At 41.0% G+C, this 25,455-nt stretch overlaps 1 protein-coding gene across 4 annotated transcripts in view; it reads right to left on the bottom strand.

The window, feature by feature from the left end:
• ZFYVE9 (zinc finger FYVE-type containing 9) overlaps positions 1–23,595 on the bottom strand; it is a 230,294-nt gene extending 206,699 nt beyond the window's left edge. The window contains exon 1 of one of the 4 annotated variants that reach the window (XM_023549600.2): positions 23,446–23,595. The gene's annotated coding sequence lies outside the window, so the exon portion shown is untranslated. The remainder of the gene's footprint in view (positions 1–23,445) is intronic. The other 3 variants (XM_064281962.1, XM_003411082.3, XM_023549601.2) reach the window with 3 other exon arrangements.
• Between the last annotated feature and the right edge of the window lie 1,860 nt (positions 23,596–25,455).

The raw sequence follows: 25,455 nt of genomic DNA, 5'->3' as shown, positions 1-25,455 counted from the left end.
TTTATAGAGATAACATGGTACCACAATCACATTCAAAAAGATTCAAACTATTAAACCATCTGTAACAGAAAAAACTATCAGGAAACAAGCTAACCCAATCTCAAGCTGCACTGTTAGAAACATCCCGAATAAGGGTGGGAATTATCACACTACAGGCTGTACCATCAACATTCACTGAGTACCTCCTATGTCCTAGACCACACTTTGAAATACTGTTTTTAGTTCCAAATACAAGACTCAGGTCACTTACTGACAAGCGAAACATATCCAAGAGGAAATAACTAAGGAAGTAAGATATCTAGAAAAATTTTTACTTATAAAGGATAAAAATAACTTAGGGAAATTTAATTAGAAGATTATTACAATGATAATACTTGACATTTACTTAGCACTTATTATATATGGCAGCCATAAGGTATGTCACTTGTATCTTCTTTCAAGAAAGAACCTGCCATTCAACTGCTAGGCAGTATTAGCTTCAGGATCTTCACCTTTCAAGATGAGACCACACACTTCCTGGGCAGCCCCAGCCAATGACTGAGCACGATGTGTGTACTAATACCTGGCCCTTTCTGTCCAATGCAGGACTCCTCTAAAGGACAAATTTTGCCTGGAGTCATCGCTGGGTTGGCCGAGACTCTCAGATCTCCATGGCATCCAGAGGAGGCTCTCCCTGCCAATTCTGCTTCCTCCCCAGTTTCCTTTCACAGACGCCTCCTCCGCCCACCTTCCCATAAGCCTTTTGCACTGCTAACTCTGACTCAGAACGTGCTTCCCAAAGGACTCAAATTGACACAATTGGTACCAGAAATGGACTGAGAAAACAGGAACTAAGATAGGGTTTGGAGACTGGATCATACCATCTGACTGGCAATGAGGAGCTCATCCCAGGTGGTATATGAGGCAATGGGCAAGTCCTGGCACAAGTTGGTGGCTCAGGTGCTAAAATTTTCACAAATTGTGACTTGGGAGAACATTCCTGAAGAGAAACTCCATAACTGACACAATAATTCCAATGTTTGGAAAGTATCAGGGAAACAATGCATACAAAAAAATTGAAATGGGCTGGTTGTTACTTTGCACTGGCTCCCTAGAGAAGGCAGCTAACAAACAATTGAAAACTAAGTGGGAAGGACTTTAAACTTAAAACTAAGCATGAAGATTTTCAAACTTTAAGTGTGAAGGCTCTTTAGTAGCTCACAAAGAGGTCTTTATCACCTACAGCAGGAGAGCAGAAAAATAACCAAACTCAGCATAGAGGCAATGCTTCAAAGGGCAGATCTGTTATGTCAAGATCAGGAGCCTGGTTCAGAAAACCTGGAAGCCTGATGGATAAGAAAAGGACATCTCAGGTGGCTACTCCCAAAGAATTTGACTCTCCAGGCTCCTTTGAACTCTCAGCATCTTCAGGGACAAGGATAGCACTCCCCACGTGCAGAAACACACTTTAGAGGCCTCTCCCCTACAAGGTAAGAAGAGCTCCCCTCAGGATCTGCCCCATCTCTGCTGCTACTGACATGATAATAACTAATGTTAAATCACAGCATAACCCTGCCAAGGACATCTTGGGCCTAATAAGGGAGAAAAGAGACAATACTCCAAAGGAGCTGCAAGAATTAGCCAGCATATACTATCCAACAGATCAGGTGGAATACCCAGGGTGCTGGATTTCGATGATGCTTAATCAAGGAGGCTGGAACATTAGACTGAATAAGGTAAAGTTTGACGTGGGAGGCAACATCTCCAGATACAAGAATTAACACCATTGCAAGGACCTGGGGATAGTGCAAGCTCACTGCCAGTGTGGCTCCTACAAGCCTAGAAAAAATGATGGCCCGTACTGAGTGAAGCTGAAATGCCTGAACTGACACAGAGTAGAGGACGAGATTAAGAGGCTCAGGAAAGTGGGTATTCCAGACTGAAATATTATGTGAGATCAGTAGACCTACCAGAGGATTATGTTCCACAAGTGGGCCCATGGGACATACCATTCATCAAAGCCATGAGGAATACGCTGGTGAGAGGGGCACTAGCCCCACTGACAAGTTCAGTGGTGACTCTCCTCTAAAGGGGAAGCTGTCACAGAGTTTGGTTCATTGATATCAATAGGGATGATGGGGCCCTGAAGCAATAGCTGCCAGGTGGTGTTTCAAACACTAGAAGCTAGGGGACCACAGTTATCATCATACTGGCAGGTACAGTGGGGAAAGGGAAATACTCAAACATTTCAACGACTATTGGTCATGGGGTCTCGGCTGACATTAACATTCAGAGACCTGGGCATCACCACAGCCTTATTACAGGAGAAGAAAAAAGGTGCCAAGTAGTAAGTGGGAATCCTGGCCAAAGTCCGTCTTACAATGGGTCCACTGGTCCATGTACTCACCCAGTAGTCATTTCCCCAGTCCCTGAATGTATAAATGGGACTGGCATACTTGACAGTTGGTTAATCCCTACCCTGGGTCCTTGGCCTGTGGAATAAGAGCTATCATAGGGAGAAAGGTCAAGTGAAAGCTTCTGAAATTGTCGCTCCATCCCCTAGCCAAGATAGTAAATCAAAAACAATAACGTATAGAGGGAAGTGGTGAGAGTTAACGGCAGAGACTACACAGGGTCACCCTGAAGGATCTCAAAGATTCAGGAGCAGTGTTCCTTTCCATATGTCTATTTAATTCACCTGTCTGGCCCCTGAACTTCAATCCTGGGAAACGATTAGACTAACACAAAAGTTCAACCAAGTAGTAGCCACAACCAGCAGGACGTAGTAGGTTTGCTAGAGCAGAAAAATGTAGCCTTAAAAAGGTATATGGCATGCAGCCATTGATTGTGCAAATGATTTCTTTTCTATTCCAATCAGAAAAGAGAGTAAGGAACAGTACACTTTCATGTGGAATAAACAAGAATACGCATTCACAGTTTTGCCTCAGGGCTGTTAACTCTCCTACTGTCATAATATACATACTGTACTCTGAAGAGATCTGGACTCAGAGCAGCACATTGATCCATTAAATCAATAGCACCATGTTGATCATAAAAGATGAGCAAAAAGTCGATGAGGTGATTAGCATGCTGAAGGACTTGGTAAAATACATGTGCCCCAGAGGGTAGAGGAAGAACCCTACAAATATTCAGGGACCTGCCACTTTAGTGAAGTTTTAGGAATCTGGTGGTCAGGGTCATGCCAACAAATCCCCTCCAAAGCAAAAGGTAAACTGTTGCATCTTGCACCCAACCCTCCCTGCCTCCCCTTCCCCCCCGCCCCCCACACACACAAAAGGAAGCACAATGTCTGGTAGACTTTTTCAGATTCCAGAAGCAACACATTCTACACATAGGAATACTGCTGTGGTCCTTATCTTGGGTAACATGAAAGCTGCCAGATTTGAGTGGGAGAAACAACCCTGCATTAGGTCCAGGCTGTAGTTCGAGCAGTTCCTGTGGTGTTGGAGATATAAATGGTGAGCAAAAGACCCAGTGTGGAGTTTATGGCAAGCCCCCGTGGGAGAATTACAATGCAGGCCCCGGGAGTTCTGAAGGAAAGGCATGCTGTTAGAAAAACAGCTCCTGGTGTACTATTCGCCCCGATAAGAGAGAGAACATTTGACTATGGGGCACCATGTGTCCAGAACTGCCCATAATGAGCCAGATTCAGTACAACTCTCCAAGTCAAACTCTGGTAGATTCAGCAACAATCCATTGTAAGATGGAAATAGTACACCAAGAATTCAGCCCAAGTAGGACCAAAAGAATAAGTAAACTGCAAAATCAAGTAGCTGAGACCTCCCTAACACCCACCACAGTTGTACCAGCATCCCTTTCTCAGCTCACATCTGTAGTTTTTTGTGGCTCCTACACGGCAAACTGAGAAGGAAAAAGTCAAACCTTGGCTTATAAGTACGTCATCTCAGTGTGTGGGTACAAGCCGAAAAGAGACAACAGCTTCATTATACAGCCACACTTGGGATGACCTTGACAGTGGAAAGGGAAAATCTTCCTAACGGATGGTACTTCAAGTGGTACATCTGGTCATGGACTCTGTGCAGAAAGAAAGTCCTGAAATGAGAATATATAGAATCATGGGCAATGGCAAATGGACTGGCCGGCTGGTCACAGACCTTTAAAGACTGGAAGACAGAGACAAGGAGTAGGAGTGGACGCAAATAAGCAAACATATGGGAGTGGGAGTGAAACATGAAAATCTTTGTCTCACATGTTAATGCCAACCAGAAAGCATTGCAGAAGAGAACTGAAAAACCCAGTAGACAAAATTACTCAGGCAACTGACATTAGCTACCTCACAACTGTCAAGATGGGGACATGAATGAAGTGGTCACTATGGCAGAAATGAAGGTTATTTGTAGATCCACCAGAATGGACTCCCACTTATCAAGGCCTAATCAGGCTACTGCCACCTTTAAATATCCAACCTGTCAGCAACAGAGACCAAAAATGATTCCCCAATATGGCACCATGCCTCAAGCAGACCATATCAGTCACTAGGAGGCAAGTTAACTACATTGTGTCCTTCTACCTCATAAGGACCAGAGACAGATTCTCATAGGAATACTTATTCCCAGTATGGGTTTGCTTTTCCTGCCCATAGAGACAGTCAGCACCACTAAAGAAGGGCTTAAAAAGTACCTGGTCCACAGACATGGAATCCCACATAATACCGGCATCCAACCAAGGAAACCACTTCACAGTGAAGGAGCTGTGGTAGGAGGACCATGTGATATGTCCTCTGGACATACCACACAACAGCATCATACCAAAGCAGCCGACTTTACAGAATATTGCAATGGCCTCCTAAAGGCATGGCTGATGTGCCAGCTTAGAGGCAAAAACAGGGTGTTAATCCTCTGGGATGTGGTATATGCACTGATTCAGAGACTATGTCCCCAGAAGGTAGAAAATATGGGTCCAGGAACCAAGAGGTAGAAGCATAAATGGCCCCCACTTATCATCATTCCCAATGATCCACTGGAGGACTTTGTGCTTCCCATTCCCGCAACACAGGCTTTTCACAGTTAGAGGTCCTAGCGCTCAAGGAGGGCATACTCTTGTGAACACATTAAGAGTCGCACTGAACTACAAGCTACAGCTGCAATCTGAGTGTTTGAAATTCCTTGTATCCAGGCATCAGCACACAAGAAGAGGAGTCACCATCTTGGCAAGTTAATTAACCCTGATCAGCAGAAGCAAATAGGGCCGCTGTTACACAATGGGGCAAGAAGGAATACGTATGCAACTCAGATGATCCACTTGGGTATCTCTTGGTATACTCCGTTGCTCAACCTTGAATGTAAATGGACAAATGCTACCACTCCAGCCTGAGAAGCATATGGTTCTCAGAGCTCTCAGAAATGAGGGTTTGGGTCAGACTGACAGGTAAACGACCAAGACCAGCAGAGATGACAACCGAGGGCAAAGGGAATTTAGACTGGATGGTGGAAGACGCAATGAGAACTATTATGGCCCAAGGAAAGGTGTGTGTCAGGATTATATGCTTTCATCACACTTATTCAATCTGTATGCTGAGCAAATAATCTGAGAAACTGGACTATATGAAGAAGAATGGGGCATCAAAATTGGAGGAACACTCATTAACAACCTGCAATATACAGATGACACAATCCTGCTTGTTGAAAGCAAAAAGGACTTGAAGTGCTTACTAATGAAGATCAAAGGCTACAGCCTTTCTGTGGATTACACTTCAACGTAAAGAAACAAAAATCCTCACAACTGGACCAATAAGCAAAATCATGATAAACGGAGAAAAGACTGAAGTTGTTAAGGATTTCATTTTACTTGGATTCACAGTCAATGCCCGTGAAAGCAACAGTCGAGAAATCAAACAACGTATTGCATTGGACAAATCTGGTGCAAAAGCTCTCTTTAAAGTGCTGAAAAGCAAAGATGCTACTTTGAGGACTGAGGTACACCTGACCAAAGTCATGGTATTTTCAATCGCCTCATATGCATGCAAAAGCTGGAAAATGAATAAGGAGGACCGAAGAAAACTGAAACTTGTATGATTAAAGAACACTTCCTTGATCCTTTAGAAATCCTGATCTAAGATGATTTCTCTCTCAAGTCAAGACTGACTGATCCAAGGATTCCAGAAGAAGCTAATAAGGTGAAAGATAACAATTTTCTAGCTAGTTAACAATTTTCCAGATAGTCAAAACTTGCTTGTCTATCTGTATTTCAATATGAGCATCTCTATTTAAAAGTTTTATCACCAAAATGTATTTCATACTTTTGAATGCAAAGCATGCCCTCCTTTGCTTTAGAAACAAAATCTCTGAAGATCTATAATAATGGGGCCACATTTTAATTACAGAGTTCTCACTTTATGGGTATTATGAAAGCTTTAATTATTTCAAGTATGCTACTGGTGACCTGGATATTTTCATACAACATAGCTTCTAGATATGTTCTTCTTAAACACACACACACACGCAATCACAAGAAAGGACAGAAAAAAGGGCACAATGGTTAAGTGCTTGGCTGCTAACCAGAAGGCTGGCGGTTCAAACCCACCCAGTGGCTCTTTGGGAGAAAGACCTGGCGATCTGCTTCTGTAAAGATTATAGCCAAGAAAATCCAGAGAGCGGTCCTACTCAAAATCAACTCGATGGCATCCAACAACAGCTAGAGAAGAAGTGGCCTCAGCCACAGATTATTCATGTAGCTGATTCCCAAAGTTTCAGTGTTCTTACTCAGAAGTATATTCTCTTCAGGGAAAACTTTTATGTAAATTACAATCCCTTGGTCTTGGTTCCCTATTCAGTCCCAGACAGAGTTTACAGCTTCTTTAGTCCTCCTCCCCACCAATTCCATTACTTCATCAATGACATTTTATCACCATTACCCGGAGTTGTCTACATGTAATCTACTCATTCAGTTCTCCTTTAGAAATACTGAATTGAATATTAAATGTGGAAAAAACAAAAACCAAACCCGCTGCCATCGAGTCAATTCTGACTCATGGCAACCCTGTAGAACACAGTAGAACTGCCTCATAGGATTTCCAAGGGGCGCCTGGTAGATTTTACACTGCCAACCTTTTTGGTTAGCAGCCAAGCTCTTAACCACTGTGCAACTAGGGCTCCATTTAATGTGGAAGGGTCTTAATATTTAGTTCACCATTTGTTCTCTAATCAGAGAACTGAGACCCAGAGATCAGTTAGTATATTCTTCTAATAACAGCAAATTGGGCATTTATCATTCAAAAATACCAAGTATAGGAAGCCTGAAATTCCTAAAACCCACACACACACAGACTTCTTACACAAACTGCTACATGTTAGTATACTTCAGAGGCAAACATCCACCAAAGCAATCAACTAAGCCTGTGCTCTCCTAATACGAATACTTTCTAAAGCACAATGGAAGATCCAAGATAAAACAGACACAGACACATGGGAGGTTCACATGATTAAAAAAGAATGTGGACTTTGTAGTCAGAGAAATGTGAGTTTGAGTCATGTATGTGGACTTAGGAAAGTCAATAAAACTCTCCAAGTCTCAGCTGTAAAATAGGCCAAAGATTATGGATATTATAAGGTAACTGTAAAATTTAGGAATAATATACATAAAACACCCAGTAGGAATCTGCCATGCTATAGGCAAAGCTTTTATATTACACAAATAAGTAATACAACGTAAAAGAAATCAAGGAAAGCTTTGTAAACCTGGAATCTTGGAATGACTGAATAGTAGAGCATGCAGAAATGAGAGTGAGAAAAGATATGTTTGGAACCAAATCAGGAAGGGCTGCCTGCCAGGTTATAGAAATCTCACCTTGTTTTTTAGGCATTGAAGAGAAACTTCCAAGAGTGGCCTCAAAATAACTTCAAAAATAATTAATCTCAGCTACTAATAAAAAAAATCTATGGGCAGTTATTGCATCATTAGAATCATAAAAAGGCCTACATAATGCATTTTGAAGTTTTAAGGTTTTTCTGAAATTGGCAACACTACACTTACCTTTTAGGGGTTGTTTCGCTTGCTTAATTGATAATAAAAAATGGAGACGAAAGTAAAGTTTACATAAGCCCTGAGAGAATGTTTTCACAAAATTTTGATACTGCTTCCTTGACTTATTTAATAAAGAGAATTTTTAGATACTCTATTGTGCAATGAAATAATAATAAAGACATACATTATTCACTCTCTCTTCGTTTTAATAAAACGAATTCTGGCAGTTAAATACCAAACCTTAACATGAGAGGTTAGAAAAGAAACATATTACAAAAAGAAATGTATACCTTTTCATTAGCCCCACCGAAAAGGCTCTAGAGCTGCTGTTTTGTAACTCTATACGGAAATTATGGCAACTAAAAGGCTGTATAACTAGCGCAAGCCTTTCAGCTCAGTTCAAAATCAGCATTAATGGTTCTGAAGGTGATCTTAATCAAGTGGGAAAATACTATGGGCATTCCACTGCAGTGAAGATGAAGGCCCAGAATTTGTACTTCCTTTAAGCAAACAATGGCTCCCTGCAGTATTTCCTAACGGGTTTGAAAAAAACTTTAGAAATAAGCCATTATTGCTGACTTTGAACCAAGTCCTACAAAACCTCATAGAAAAGCTTAAATATTTTGAACGGGAACAAAGGATAAAGGAGTATTCTACATATAAGAATAAAGAACAATGACTAATCTGTATTTACATAGAATTACATATCATTGAGATGTAATAAAATGTAATAGCAATCCTTAAAATTAGCCAGATCAGAGCACTCAGAAATGTTAATGGCTAAGTATGCAACTGGACTCCTACTAATTTTTAGAAATGTTTTAGCAGAGGTAAAGGAAAACTACTAAATTTAGGGCTTACTTTGGTTAAGAAATATTCTTAGAAGACAACCTTTCATACAGTTGAAGTCCCTGTACCACCACCATCCCCATCACTACCCAAAGTGGTTAACCAGTTCCACTGAGTTCACTGTTTACTAAACAGGAGACTACAAAGTTAGCCTCTTTTATCTTCAAGCCAAAGGCTCCTTGTCATCAAAGAATCTGGCAATTTATCTACAATAAAACCTTCAACAATTTACCTAATGACTGTAATAAAAGTTATAAATCTCAATTAGAACCTTACTTTACCACTTCAAACCCCCTAGGATGGCTGCAATTAAAAAAAAAAAGTTAATAACAAGTGTTGGTAAGGATGTAGAAAAAAAGGAATCCTCATACTGTGTTGATAGGAATGTAAAATGGTGCAGGTGCTTTGTAAAAAAGTCTGGCAGTTCCTCAAATGGCTACACACAGAGTTACCATAAAAAACCCACTGCCGCAAAAGATATGAATAGACACTTCACTAAAGAAGACACTCAGGTAGACATATAGCTAACAGATATATGAGGAAATGTTCACGATCATTAGCCATTAGAGAAATGCAGATCAAAACTGCAATGAGATTTCATCTCACTCCAACAAGGCTGGCATTAATCCAAAAAACACAATAAATGTTGGAGAGGCTATGGAAAAATTGGAACACTTATACACTGCTGGTGGGAATGTAAAATGGTACAACCACTTTGGAAATCGATTTGGCGCTTCCTTAAAAAGCTAGAAATAGAACTACCATACCATCCAGCAATCCCACTCCTTGGAATATATCGTAGAGAAATAAGAGCCTTTACACGAACAGATATATGCACACCCATGTTTATTGCAGCACTGTTTACAACAGCAAAAAGCTGGAAGCAACCAAGGTGCCCATCAACGGATGAATGGATAAATAAATTATGGTATATTCACACAATGGAATACTACGCATCGATAAAGAAAAGTGAGGAATCTGTGAAACATTTCATAACATGCAGGAACCCGGAAGGCATTATGCTGAGTGAAATTAGTCAGTTGCAAAAGGACAAATATTGTGTAAGACCACTATTATAAGCACTTGAGAAACAGTTTAAAGTGAGAAGAAAACATTCTTTTGTGGTTACGAGAGGGGGGAGGGAGGGAGGGTGGGAGAGGGGCATTCACTAATTAGATAGTAGATAAGAACTACTTTAGGTGAAGGAAAAGACAGCACACAATAAAGGGGATGTAAGCACAACTGGACTAAACCAAAAGCAAAGAAGTTGCCTGAATAAACTGAATGCTTCGAAGGCCAGTAGCAGGGGCAGGGGTCTGGGGACCATCGTTTCAGGGGACATCTAAGTGAACTGGCATAATAAAATCTATTAAGAAAACATTCTGCATTCCACTTTGAAGTGTGGTGTCTCGGGTCTTAAACACTAGAAAGCAGCCATCTAAGATGCATCAATTGGTCTCGACCCACCTGGATCAAAGGAGAATAAAGAACACCAAGGACACAAGGCGATTACGAGCCCAAGAGACAAAAAGGGCCACATGAACCAGAGACTACATCATCCTGAGACTAGAAGAACTAGATGGTGCCCGGCTACAACCAATGACTGCCCTGACAGGGAACACAACAGAGAACCCCTAAGGGAGCAGGAGAGCAGTGGGATGCAGACCCCAAATTCTCATAAGACCAGACTTAAGGGTCTAGGACTACAAGGACCCCAGTGGTCATGGCCCCCCGACCTTCTGTTGGCCCAGGACAGGAACCATTCCGGAAGCTAACTCTTCAGACATGGATTGGACCAGACAATGGGTTGGAGAGGGATCCTGGTGAGGAGTGAGCTTCTTAGACCAGGTGGACACTTGAGACTATGTTGGCATCTCCTGCCTGGAGGGGAGATGAGAGGGTGGAGGGGGTTAGAATCTGGCGAAATGGACACGAAAAGAGAGAGTGGGGCTGTCTCATTAGGGGGAGAGTAATTGGGAGTGTGTAGCAAGGTGTATATGGGATCTTGTGTGAGAGACTGACTTGATTTGTAAACTTTCACTTAAAGCACAATAAAAATTATTAAAAAAAAAAAAAACTCATTGCCGTCAAGTCGACTCCAAGTCACAGCAATCCTATAGGACAGTGTAGAACTGCCTCATAGGGTTTCCAAGGAGTAGCTGGTAGATTCAAACTGCCGACGTTTTGGTTAGCAGCCGAGGTCTTAACCACTGCGCCACCAAGGCTCCAGAGTTGCCATAAACCCAGTGCTGTCAAGTCGATCCCGACTCACAGCCATACAGCCCAACAATTTCACTCCTAGGCATATGAATACCCAAGAGAAATGAAAACATAAGTGTATACAGTAACTTGCACAGAAACGTGCAATATTATTCATACTAGCCAAAAAGTGAAAACTAAATTTCCATGAACTGATAATGGGTAAGTAAAATGTGGTATATCCATACAACGGAATATAACTCAACAATAAAATTGAATGAAGAACATTACATGTACGATATGGATGAATCTTAAAAACATTATGCTAAATCAAAGAAGTTGGTCACATATTATAATTAGGTTTCCTAGAGCTAAGGGACTAGGGAGATAACCCAGTGTGAATGCTAATGGGTATAGGTTTCTTTTTGGAAGGATGAAAACGTTCTAAAATTTAAAATAAAATTAAATTTTTTTTTTTTTTTTAATTAAAGGGTAGCAATATTTGCACAACTGAGAATATACTAAAAGTCCTTGAATTGTACACTTTGTTGTTCTTGTTATTAGGTGCCCTAGAGTCTTTTCAGACTCACAGCAACTCACAGAACAAAAAACTGCCTGGTCCTTGATCATCCTCACAATCGTTATGCTTGAGCCCATTGTTGCAGCTACTGTGTCAATTCATCGCATTGAGGATCTTCCTCTTTCTCGCTGACCCTCTACTTTACCAAGCATGATGTCCTCCTCCAGGAACTGGTCCCTCCTGATAACATGTCCAAAGTACATGAGACAAAGTCCTCACTCTGGCTGTATTTCTTCCAAGACAGACTTGTTTGTTATTCTGGCTGTCCATGATATATTCAATATTCTTCGTCAACACCATAAATCAAAGGCAGCAATTCTTCGTTCTTCCTTATTCACTGTCCAGTTTTCGCATGCACGAGGCAACTAAAATATCATAGCTGGGTTATGCACACCTTAGTCCTTAAAATGACATCTTTGCTTTTTAACACTTTAAAGAGGTCTTTTGCAGACCACTCGGCCAATGCAATATATCGTTTGCTTTCTTGACTGCTGCTTCCAAGAGCACTGATTGTGGATCCAAGTAAAATGAAATCCTTGACAACTTCAATCTTTTCTCCATTTATTCATGATGTTGCCTATTGGTCCAGTTGTGGGGATTTTTATTTCTTTATGTGGAGGTGCAATCCATAGTGAAGGCTGTAGTCTTTTGATCTTCATCAGTACAAGTCTCCACTTTCAGCAAGCAGGATTGTGTCACCTGCATAACATAGGTTGTTAATGAGCCTCCAATCCTGATGCTCCGTTCTTCATATAATCCAGCTTCTCGGATTATTCACTCAGCATACAGACTGAATAAATATGGTGAAATGATACAACCCTGATGCACACCTTTCCTGACTTTACATCACAAAGCATCCCTTTGTTCTGTTCAAACAACTACCTCTTGGTCTATGCACAGGTTCTGTATGAGCACAAATTCAGTGTTCTGGAATTCCCGTTCTTCACAATGTTATCCATAATTTGTTATGATTCACACTGTCTAATGCCTTTGCATAGTCAATATAACACAAGTAAACATCTTTCTAGTATTCTCTGCGTTCAGTCAAGATCCACCTGACATTAGCAATGGATATCCCTTGTTTCATGCCCTCTTCTGAATCCAGCTTGAATTTCTGGCAGTTCCTGCAACTGTTTTTAATTATCTTCAGCAAAATTTTACCTGCATGTAATATTAATGATATTGTTCGATAATTTCCACATTCTGCTGGATTACCTTTCCTTGGAATGGGTGCGAATATGGATCTCTTCCAGTTGGTTGGCCAGGTAGCTGTCTTCCAAGTTTCTTTGCACAGACAAATGAGCACCTCCAGTGCTGCGTTCCTTCATTGAAACATCTCAGTTGGTATTCTGTCAATTCCTGGAGCCTTGTTTTTCACCAATGTCTTCAGTGCAGCTTGGACTTCTTCAGTACATCAGTTCTTAATCATGTGCTACCTCCTAAAATGGATGAATGTTGAACAATTGTTTTTGGTAGTGACTGTGTATTTATTCCACCTTCTTTTGATGCTTCCTGCATCATTTAATATTTTGCCAGTAGACTCCTTCAGTACTGCAACTCAAGGCTTGAATTTTTTCTTCAGTCTTTTCAGTTTTAAAAATGGCAAGCATGTTCTTCATTTTTGGTTTTCTAACTCCAAGTCTTTGCATATTTCATTATAATACTTTGTCTTTTCTAGCCACCCTTTGAAATCTTCTGTTCAGCACTTTTACCGGATATTTCTTCTGTTCGCTTTAGCTACTTTTCCTTCAGGAGCAAGTTTAGAGTCTCTTTCGACATTCTTCTTGGTCTTTTCTTTCTTTCCTGTCTTCTTAATGATCTCTTGCTTTTTTTATGTAGGATGTCCTTGATGTCATTCTATAACATCTGGTCTTCGGTTGTTCAATGCATCAAATCTATTCTTGACGGAAAAAAAAAAAAAAAAAACTGTTGCTGTCAAGTCGATTCTGACTCATAGCAACCCTATAGGACAGAGGAGAACTGCTTCATAGGGTTTCTAAGGAGCAGCTGGTGGATTCGAACTCCTGACGTTTTGGTTAGCAGCAGTATCTCTTAACCACTGTGCCACCAGGGCTTCATTCTTGAGATGGTCTCTCAGTTCCAGTGGGATATACTCAAGGTTGTATTTTGGCTCCTCTAATTTTCTTCAGCTTCAACTTGAACTTGCATATGAGCAACTGATGGTCCATTCCACAGTCGGCCCCCACCTTGTTCTGACTGCTGATATCATCATCTCTTTCCACAGATGTAGTCAATTTGATTCCTGTGTTTTCCATCTGGTGAGGTCCACGTGTGTAGTCACTGTTTATGTTGTTGAAAAAAGGTATCTGCAATGAAGAAGTCATTGCTCTTGCAAAATTCTATCACGTGATCTCCAGCATCATTTCTATCACCGAGGCCATACTTTCCAACTACTTCTTGTTTCCAACTTTTGTGTTTAAACACCAGTAATTATCAATGCATCTTGCTTGCATGTTTGGTCAATTTTAGGCTACAGAAGTTGATAAAAATCTTCAATTTCTTCATCTTTGATATTAATGGTTGGTGCGTAAATTTGAATAATAATTGTATTAACTGATCTTCCTTCTAGGGGTATGGATATTATACTATCACTGACAGTGTTGTACTTCAGAATAGATCTTGAAATGTTCTTTTTGACAATGAGTGCAACATCATTTGTCTTCAGTTTGTCATTCCTGGCATAGCAGACCACATGACTGTCCAACTCAAAATGGCCAATTACAGTCCATTTCATCTCATTAATGCCCACGATACCTATCTTTACATGTTCCATTTCAATTTTGACAACATCCAATCTTCCTAGACTCATACTTCATACATTCTGCATTCCAATTGTTAACGGATGTTTGCAACTGTTTCTTCTCATTTTAAGTTGTGCCACATCAACAAACGCAAGTCCCAAAAGCTTAACTCCATCCACGTCATTACAGTCAACTCCACTTTGAGGAGGCAGCTCTTCCCCAGTTGTATTCTGAGTGCCTTCCGACCTGAGGGGCTCATCTTCCAGCACTACATCAGACAACGTTCCGCTGCTTTTCATACGGTTTTCACTGGCTATTTTTTTTGGAAGTAAACTGCTAGGTCCTTCTTCGTAATCTGTCTTGGCCTGGAAACTCTGCTGAAACCTGTCCACCATGGATGACCCTGCTGGTATTTGAAATACCGGTAGCACAGCTTCCAGTATCACAGCAACATACAAGCCACCACAGCAAAACAAACATAGACGAGAGATGGAAATTTCTATACTCATTTTGCCATTTGCTTAGATCTTGTCTCCTAAGACTCCTTCCCTCAAAAGTTAATAAATTACCACTTAAGTTTTATTAATTTTAAAAATCTAGGGCATGGATTTAATAATTCTCTATTTTAAAAAATTCAACAGACTTAAATTTTTGTATGCAAAACTAACTTGAGCTGTAAACGTTCACCTTATGCACAGTTAAAAACAAAACACAGAGTATCGTCATAACCTTAAGGATATATATGATCATAATTAAGAAAGAAGGAAAACGTGGCAAATTACTATGGAATTACCAACTAAAGAAATTACGATAGCCAAAAGCCTAAGGCCACAAAAGCATTTAAAAAGTTTTTTTTTTAAGTAAATAAATGTAAGGATTTTAAACTAAAAGACAATTTACAGAGAAAATTTTAAGATCTTTACAAATAGCTCTGTAATATAAAATCCCAAGTGCTTCAAGATTCCCATCAACATACATTTCCCTTGCTCAATATGAATCCAATGACTTTTTCTTGATTTCAATGTATCCAGAAAGATTTCCTCTTTGTAATGGTTAAGCTTGTGTGTCAGTTTGGCTGGGCCATGATTCTTAGTTTGGCAGTTTATGTAATGATGTAGTTTGTCAGTTATGTAATGATGTAGTTTGGCAATTATGTAATGATATAGTTTGGCAGTTACATAACGATGTAGTCATCCTCCATGATGTGATCTGATGTGATCAGCCAATTGTAAGGAACGTTTCCTCGGGGGTATGGCCCGCATCCAATATATAAATGTAGATTTGGCAAGGCCTGCTTACTTGCTCTGGATCCTATCACTATGATCCTAAACAAGTTTCAGTGGAGCTTCCAGACAGACTAGGAAAAAAGGTGTGGAGATCTATTTCTGAAAATTAGCCAACAAAAACCCTGTGGATCACAATGGTCTGATTTGCAACTCATCATGGGGATAGTGCAGGACCAGGCGGCATTTAGCTGAGTTGTGCATGAGGTCACCATGAGTCTGGAGCTGACTCAAGGGCAGCTAACAATAACAACGTAAATTACGTAAATTACAATAATTCAAAAGAAAAAAATTTTAAGTTTCACATAATTAGTAAAACAGGAAATATAAATAGCATTTTCAATGTATTTTATTTCAAATTATTTACCTTATTAAATAAAATTCATTGAAAATTAGAAAGCATAAGAAAGGTCAAAAAGGGGAGAGTGTTGACACGTCGCAGGGTTGGCAACCAATATCACAAAAAATATGTGTACTAATTGTTCACTAAGAAACTAAAGCACAATTAAAAAAAAAAAAGAAAGCACAAGACATTCTAACTGTACCATTAAAATTCTAACCCTACTAAGTAAGACCTTGGTTCCTTTAACTTAGCAATCTCTAATACTTCAAAACTGATCATGCTGACTTTATTTTTCAGTAGTAAACCATATAAATAATTAATGATCCTTCCAACTCTTTCAAAACTCAAAGAGAAGTAAACAAGAAATACATTTTCCACTTCCAGAGTAATTCTGGTTTACCAGGACTCATGGGACTAAATTAGAGCTCTGATTCACACATTGTATCATTTAATCCTCACAAATAATCCTACGAAGTAGGTATTACCAGTCTCATTTTATGTAAGAGTAAACTGAGGTTAAAAGGGGTAAGAAACTGTCCAAGTCATATAGGCTGTAAGACTGGAACCCATATCTGACAGGTTATAAAATCTAGTTCTAAACTATTGTAGTTTGTAAGGAAAAGCCTAAATTTTGAAGACTCCATAATTCTTAAATTATGAAAACTTAATAATCTGACATGATTTTTTAGAAACTAAGTATATGAACTATTTCTATTCATTACCTGCCACTATATATCTTTCAATAAGAATGTTGCTCTATATAATGTAGGTCAGGTACACACAACTAAAATCAAAGATCAACCTAAAACTCTGAAAATGAATAATTTATAATAAGTGTGCCCTACACAGAGGCGATAGCTAAATTGCTAGCTAAAATGAAATGGAAAATATGTGTGATAAATTAGGATAAAAATTGCTCTTTATCTTGAGCTTCTTGGCTCAAGAAGACACATGACACTAGGTGGACAGCTCCTGTCGGGAGGGGAAACGAGAGGGAAGAGCAGGTCAGAAGCTGGCTGAATGGACACAAGGAATACATGGTGGAGAGATGGACTGTGCTGTCTCATTAGGGGGAGAGCAACTAGAAGTACATAGCAAGGTGTATATAAATTCTTATACGAGACTGATTTGATTTGTAAGCTTTCATTTAAAGCATAATTTTTTAAAAAATGCTATCAAAAATTTCAACGAATTTCAAAAGTAGACTCCTGGATGCCCTTTATCACCGCTCTTATTCAACATTGTGCTAGAGGTCCTAGCCAGAGCAATTAGGCTAGATAAAGAAATAAAGGGCATCTGGATTGGCAAGGAAGAAGTAAAATTTTCTCTATTTGCAGATGCCATGATCTTATACACAGAAAACCCTAAGGAATCCTCCAGAAAACTACTGAAACTAATGGAAGAGTTTGGCAGAGTCTCAGGTTACAAGATAAACATACAAAAATCACTTGCATTCCTCTACATCAACAAAAAGAACATCGAAGAGGAAATTACCAAATCAATACCATTCACAGTAGCCCCCAAGAAGATAAAATACTTAGGAATAAATCTTACCAAAGATGTAAAAGACCTATACAAAGAAAACTACAAAGTGCTAGTGCAACAAACTAAAAGGGACCTACACAAGTGGAAAAACATACCTTGCTCATGGATAGGAAGACTTAACATAGTAAAAATGTCTATTCTACCAAAAGCCATCTATACATACAATGCACTTTCGATCCAAATTCCAATGCCATTTTCTAAAGTGATGAAGAAATCACCAACTTCACCTGGAAGGGAAAGAAGCCCCGGATAAGTAAAGCATTACTAAAAAAGAAGAAGAAAGTGGGAGGCCTCACTCTACCTGATTTTACAACCTATTATACATCCACAGTAGTCAAAACAGCCTGGTACTGGTACAACGACAGGCACACAGATCAATGGAACAGAATTGAGAATCCAGACATAAATCCACCCACATATGAGTAGCTGGTATTTCACAAAGGCTCCAAAACAGTTAAATGTGAAGGACAGTCTTTTTAACAAATGGTGCTGGCATAACTGGATATCCATTTGCAAAAAAATGAAACAGGACCCATACCTCACACCATGCACAAAAACTAACTTCAAGTGGATCAAAGACCTAAGCATAAAGATTAAAACGATAAAGATCATGGAAGAAAAAATAGGGACAACCTTAGAAGCCCTCATACAAGGCATAAACAGAATACAAAATATTACCAAAAATGACGAAGAGAAACCAGATAACTGGGAGCTCCTAAAAATCAAACACCTATGCTCATCTAAAGACTTCACCAAAAGAGTAAAAAGACCACCTACAGACTGGGAAAGAATTTTCAGCTATGACATCTCCGACCAGCGCCTGATCTCTAAAATCTATATGATTCTGTTAAAACTCAACCACAAAAAGACAAACAACCCAATCAAAAAGTGGGCAAAGGATATGAACACACACTTCACTAAAGAAGATATTCAGGCAGCCAACAGATACATGAGAAAATGCTCTCGATCATTAGCCATTAGAGAAACGCAAATTAAAACTACGATGAGATTCCATCTCACTCCAATAAGGCTGGCGTTAATCCAAAAAACACAAAATAATAAATGTTGGAAAGGCTGCGGAGAGATTGGAACTCTTATACACTGCTGGTGGGAATGTAAAATGGTACAACTACTTTGGAAATCTATCTGGTGTTTTCTTAAAAAGTCACAAATAGAACTACCATACAACCCAGAAATCCCACTCCTCGGAATATACCCTAGAGAAATAAGAGCCTTCACACGAACAGATATATGCACACCCACGTTTACTGCAGCACTGTTTACAACAGCAAAAAGCTGGAAGCAACCAAGGTGTCCATCAATAGACAAATGGTTAAATAAATTATGGTACACTCACACAATGGAATACTACGCATCGATAAAGAACAGTGACGAATCTGTGAAACATTTCATAACATGGAGGAACCTGGAAGGCATTATGCTGAGTGAAATTAGTCAGAGGCAAAAGGACAAATATTGTATAAGACCACTATTATAAGATCTTGAGAAATAGTATAAACTAAGAAGAACACATTCTTTTGTGGTTACGAGAGGCGGGAGGGAGGGAGGATGGGAAAGGGGTACTCACTGATTAGTTAGTAGATAAGAACTACTTTAGGTGAAGGTAAGGACAATACTCAATACAGGGACGGTCAGCTCAACTGGACTGGACCAAAAGCAAAGAAGTTTCCGGGATAAAATGAATGCTTCAAAGGTCAGCGGAGCAAGGGCGGTGGTTTGGGGACTATGGCTTAAGGGGACTTCTAAGTCAATTGGCAAAATGAATTCTATTATGAAAACATTCTGCATCCCAGTTTGAAGTGTGGTGTCTGGGGTCTTAAATGCTAACAAGCGGCCATCTAAGATGCATCAATTGGTCTCAATCCACCTGGATCAAAGGAGAATGAAGAACACCAAGGTCACACGATAACTATGAGCCCAAGAGACAGAAAGGGCCACATGAACCAGAGACTTACATCATCCTGAGACCAGAAGAACTAGATGGTGCCTGGCCACAACCGATGACTGCCCTGACAGGGAGCACAACAGAGAACCCCTGAGGGAGCAGGAGATCAGTGGGATGCAGACCCCAAATTCTCATAAAAAGACCAGACTTAATGGTCTGACTGAGACTAGAAGAATCCCGGCGGTCATGGTCCCCAAACCTTCTGTTGGCCCAGGACAGGAACCATTCCCGAAGACAACTCATCAGACATGGAAAGGACTGGACAATGGGTTGGAGAGAGATGCTGATGAAGAGTGAGCTATTTGTATCAGGTGGACACTTCAGACTGTATTGACATCTCCTGTCTGGAGGGGAGATGGGAGGGTAGAGAGGGTTAGAAACTGGCAAAACAGTCACAAGAGGAGAGACTGGAAGGAGGGAGCGGGCTGACTCATCAGGGGGAGAGTAAATGGGAGTATGCAGTAAGGTGTATATAAGCTTATACGTGACAGACTGACTTGATTTGTAAACTTTCACTTAAAGCACAATAAATACTATTTAAAAAAAAAAAAAAGTAGACTCCTTCTCTAAAAAATTAAAGCTACCAGGTTTTAAGTCATAAGAAATTTCAATGTCTGGTTTTTGTTTTTGTTTTTCCCCAAAAGGGAAAATGGAAATAAGCATTTATTAAGCACCTTCTATTTGACAAACACCAAGCTAATTGCTTTTAATTACATTTATCTCATGAAACCTGTTTCCTTGCCTGTGAGGGGTACTATTACTCCATTTGTACATCAAGAAGAAACTAAGAATCTAAGTATTACATTGCTCTAAGAGGTGTTTTTTTTTTTTTTTTTTACATCTAATTCCATACTCTGCACCACACCGTGCAATTAACAACCATAAAACATACACACACATACCCTTTAGGTACGTAAGAATTTAAGTTCAAATCTAAGCAATGATCTTTTAAACAACTTTGTGCGTTGGAACAAGTCTCTGGCTAGCACAGTCCAAAGGAAAGTTTACTGAATAGAATGACAGTGGTAGTCTAGCAACGGAGGAAGAAACAGGATCATCTCCACTCATTATGTCTTTCTAAAGAAGTTAATGTAAAAGTATCACTTTCTAAGCAACATATACAATTATCTCCTTAAAAAAATGACACACTGATCGGAAATTGGAAGAGAAAGGAATGACTATACATTAAAAAGTATTATTAATGTTCCTAAAGTGCAAGATACTGGATTAGGAATTAAAAACAAACAACGTTGCCATCCAGTCAACTGTGACTCACTGCGACGCTACAGACAGAGTATAACTTCCTCATAGGGCTTCCATAGGTGGATTCAAACTGCCAACCTTTTAGTTAGCAACCGAGCCCTTAACCACTGCGCCACCAGGGCTCCAGATTAGGGATCCAAAACCCAAACCCACTGCCGTCGAGTCCGACTCATAGCGACCCGAAAGGACAGACTAGAACTGCCCCATAGAGTTTCCAAGGAGCGCCTGGAGGACTTGAACTGCCGACCTCTTGGTTAGCAGCTGTAGCACTTAACGACTACGCCACCAGGGTTTCCAGATTAGGGATAGAAGCCTTAAATAGAGATCTAGCATGTTCCACTCAATTAAAAACACCTGTCCGACCCTGCCTTGTAACAGTTAATTAAACATGTCCTGCTTCCACAATTACCTAATTGCTAGCAGAGCCCTTGGTCATTATTGTGTTTCCCAGAACACCTAAGGCAGCACCTAGCACTTAATAGATAAAAATTTATAAAAAATCTTTTGCAGTTTACAAAACTTTTTCAGACACATCACTTGATGTATTCACCCTGAAAGTCTTGCAAGATAAGTATAACAACCATCTTCATTTCATAGGCAATGACATTGAGGTCCAGGGAGATTAACTGCCAAGGTAAGTGACCAAGTGTCTTTCTATAACACCACATTTACCACAGTAGGCCGTCAATAAATGTTTGTTGATCAAATCAACTGTCCCTCAAAATATCGTTATTTTTCTTTCTAAGATTATAGCACCATTATCTGTTGTCACAAGAAATGAATGTAATGCCATTTAAAATTGATAGCTTTGTTAGAAAACAGAGATGGTTGTTTCAGCTTCACAAGGCTAGTTAACTTTAAACTCCATTATCAGTGACTCTCAAAGTTTAGTAGAACTAAGAATCAGGAAGCTTGATAAAATGAAGACCCTTGGGCTACCATCATCCCTAGAAATTCTGATTCAAGGGCCAGGAATTCGCATATCTTAATACACACTCTCAGCTGATGCTAACGTTGGAGGTCTTCAGAAACACACTGAGAATTGAATCAAACTTTTTAAAACCTAAGTTCGACTAACGAATATAAATTTTAATCAAACCAATTTTTTACAGTTAGAAATACTTAAACAAAATTTTACGAAAATAATACAGGGCTACATTACCTAACTCAATAAAAAAAATTTTTTTTTTTTAATAGGTCCTCAAAATCTGTTTAGCACACTGAACCTCCCTAGACTTCAGGAGCTCCTTCTGCTGCACGAGAAATGAGGAGTCTTTGAGGTAGTTACCCGTGTTAATCCAAGTTTTATTTGATGAATTCAACCATGGTTGCAGTGTAATTTAGTAAAACATTTTTACAGGTGTTATCAAAATGGCTGGGTTTTAAACAGTAAAACAGAACTGTAAGTTAACTTTGAACCTAATACCCAGAAATCATAATTAAAAATCACCATCAGTACAAGCCCACTTTAAACTTTGAATGACCCTCAAAATGTACTAACTGCGGGATTATGGCTGATTTCTCGTCCATTATTAATTTTTATTCCTTGAAAGCCCACAAGTACCTTTCTTTAAATTTTGCACATTAAGAATATTTTTTCATGTTATAAGTTTTAAAAGCACCGACTTAATCCTACAAGCTTCACACACGTAACAGGAAGACAAGAATAACCTGTAACCATATTTATTATAAACCATAAACATCCAAATATCTGATTTATGGTATCAAACTGTAATCAACTTTTTTTTACATTAATACCAGAACAGATCATTTTTGCTCTAACATGGTATTCCATTTTCATCAGTACTTTTTCTAATAACAGTATGATTTTTAGAAAAATCCTCTTGTTTATCCTTTCTCTGGATCTATTATGGTGGAACATTTTTGTACCGTGGACTGAAACATTACAAAATTTCTTATTCTGGGAAGGGGAGAAAGACAGACCTTTGTAAAAAGAGATATTTTTATAATTACCGAGTATTTATATAGGAAACAACATCGCAAAAGCTGGGATGGGGCTTTCTCCAAGGCAGACCGCGCTTACAAGAGTCAAGATGTAATACAAGAAGGCAGGGATAAGCTACCGGCAGGTGATGACATTTCACCTCAAATAAGACGCAAAGGGTTTTTCTCAAGCAAGTCAGATCCGGAAATGACACTCCAGGAGCACCAGGGCCTCTCAGAGCCCCCCACTCTCCGCACCCCAATTCTCATCTCCTTCCCTCCCCCCCCCCCCCCGCGGGACGTTGCGGGACTCGGTGTGGGGAGCGAGCAGCCAAGGCTGTTTGCAAACAGCCGTCCTCTGCCTCCCTCTGGGATGTACGTACAGGGCCCGGGGTAAGAGGCTGCGCTCGCCCCGCGCCCAGGCAAACCCAAAGGGCTCCCGCGCCCCCGCTCGCCCCCAGCCCCACACGCCTGGCCGCGCCGGAACGGAGGCCGGGGCTGGGGCTTCTCGGCGGCTTGGGGCCTAGTCGCCCCCCTCCCCCCGCCCCAGCGCCTCCAGCCTCCCAGGGAACGCGGGGGGAGAGGAAGGGCTGAGGCCCCAGAACCGCGGGATGGGGGAGGCGGCCGCAGCGGTAGGACGCCCGGTCCGCCCGGCCCGAGGGCGGTCGCCGGGGCCCCCGCGGGCAGCGGGAGGCTGACGAGCCCGACCCGCGTCGCGCCGCACTCACCTCGAGCAGCGGCCGCCGCCTCAGCATGGCCGGGGGGGTTGTCCCTGAGCTGGCAGCCTCCTCCGGAGGGCACCGGCGCGGCCCCAGGCGCCGCCGCGGAGCCTCCCACTCCTGAAGGGGCTGTGGCCGCCGCTGCTGCTGGGGCCCAGAGCCCGCCGAGCCGCATCGGGCTCTCGGGCCGCCGCAGCCACGCGGATCCCGGAGGAGCGTCGCTGAGCCGGGCCGGGGGCGCAAGGCTGCGGTGGGACGAGCGAGGCGCTGCGCGCGAGGATCCTCCGCGAAGCCTCCAGCGTAGTCGCGGCCGCTCCTGCTGCCTGCGCCGCCGGCGCCGCTGGGCCACAGCGCCCCCTGGACCCCACGCCTGGCTACGGCGCCGGGACTGCGGAGGCCGCGCGGGGCGCGAGCGGGCGGGAGGACGGCCTGGGGGAGACTGGAGCCCCGCGCTCCTCGCGCAGCTCTCGCCCCGGGAGACGCCTCCCGGGGAACGGAAACCCCTTGGTCCCCACCGCCCCTAGTCCTCAGGCCCCAACATCTTTTCTTTCTCTCGGTAAGGTGCGTGAATGTTCCTGTCACTCGGTTCTGCACCTGAGGGCAGGAGTGTGAGGGCATCTCCTCGTTTTCATCTCGCAGGACTCGAGGGGATCCCTTCAAATCCCAACACTGTGTTTGGGTGAAAGAAGAGTGACCCAGAACAAACCATTTTTCAAAAACACACACATGCGCGCACGCACGTGCGCGCACACATACATGCACACCTTTCCCAAAACAGAGGGACTTGTCTTTGACCTTAACTTTTGGGGGGCTCTACTGTTCACATCATAACAGAATCTTCCTACAGTTGCCAAACTTTTAGCCCCCATCCCCCGAAAAAACAAAAAAAGGGGGGGGGGAATGTCAAGCAAGAGAATACCCAACGTATTGTCCTGAAATTCATAAACAACTTAGAAGTAAAATGAAGAAAAACCAGCCTTACATCCCACCCCCTGCAAATCCTAGGTAAGGCTCTAAAGGAAGGAAGTTGTTTTTTAGTGGGAGCTGCGGAGTCTTTGGTTTACAGGTAACCCACATTCACTCTCACTTAACCACTAGGGTGCAAACGTCAGAACCAAAAACAAAAAGGATGTCAGACGGGAAGTAGGGAGAGAAATTCTCCAAATCCTCTGGTCCCCAAATTTTCTGGATACAGTATTTTATCACAGAGTGGTATAGTAGAATGAACAGGAACTTTGGTGTCAGACAAATCGTGATACTATTTCCAGTTCTGTCATGCATTAGCTTTATGACCCTAGGCAAGTTATAACATTTCTGAACATCCGTTTTCTCATACCTACCTTGCTGATTGTTGTGAATATTGGAGATAATTTATGTAAAGGAACTGGCCCATAAAAAAAAAAAACCCATAGAAGATAATAAATTCCAACTATTGTTAATTCCAGAACGCCCTAACTGCTAGTCTTTCTTAGTTTCAACATTGTGCCCATCTGTTTTTGTTTTTCTCTTATGTGTGTGTGTGTAAGTATATTCATATTAAAAAAAAATGGGTGCATCATTCTTCACCATCTCTGGTATGGGTGAGATTTTTCTGAATTTCTCTAATAGGTTTACATAACATCCCTCCACTGAATAATACAGCCTAATACTCTGGGTCCTGTGACATTCTGTTGCACAGCAGAGTGTCAGCATAGACCTGTATATTTTTCTATATTTAAAAAAAAAAAAACATAATGCAATCTCACCTTAACTTAGGTTATGTCCTAATATAATAAACCTTAGTGATAAAATTATATAAGGTCTCCAAGAAACTTTCAAATAATAATTAAGTAGCCACCTTAGAAAAAAATATAACCTAGCAGCTCTCTTCCAAATCAGTGAAAGCTGTTCCTGTACAAGCCTAAGTGTGCCTTCACCACATACTTCTGAGTCACATCACAAAAAAAAAAAAAAAAAACTATCCCCTTTTTATAACAAGAGAAAACGGGGCTCAGAAGAAAACTATGATTCATCCTTACA

Source organism: Loxodonta africana, chromosome 3 (genome assembly GCF_030014295.1).
Source record: "Loxodonta africana isolate mLoxAfr1 chromosome 3, mLoxAfr1.hap2, whole genome shotgun sequence".
In the NCBI taxonomy this organism is placed as follows: Eukaryota; Metazoa; Chordata; class Mammalia; order Proboscidea; family Elephantidae; genus Loxodonta; species Loxodonta africana.
Note: the sequence above shows the minus strand (reverse complement) of the source record. Positions and strands in the feature narration are given on the sequence as shown.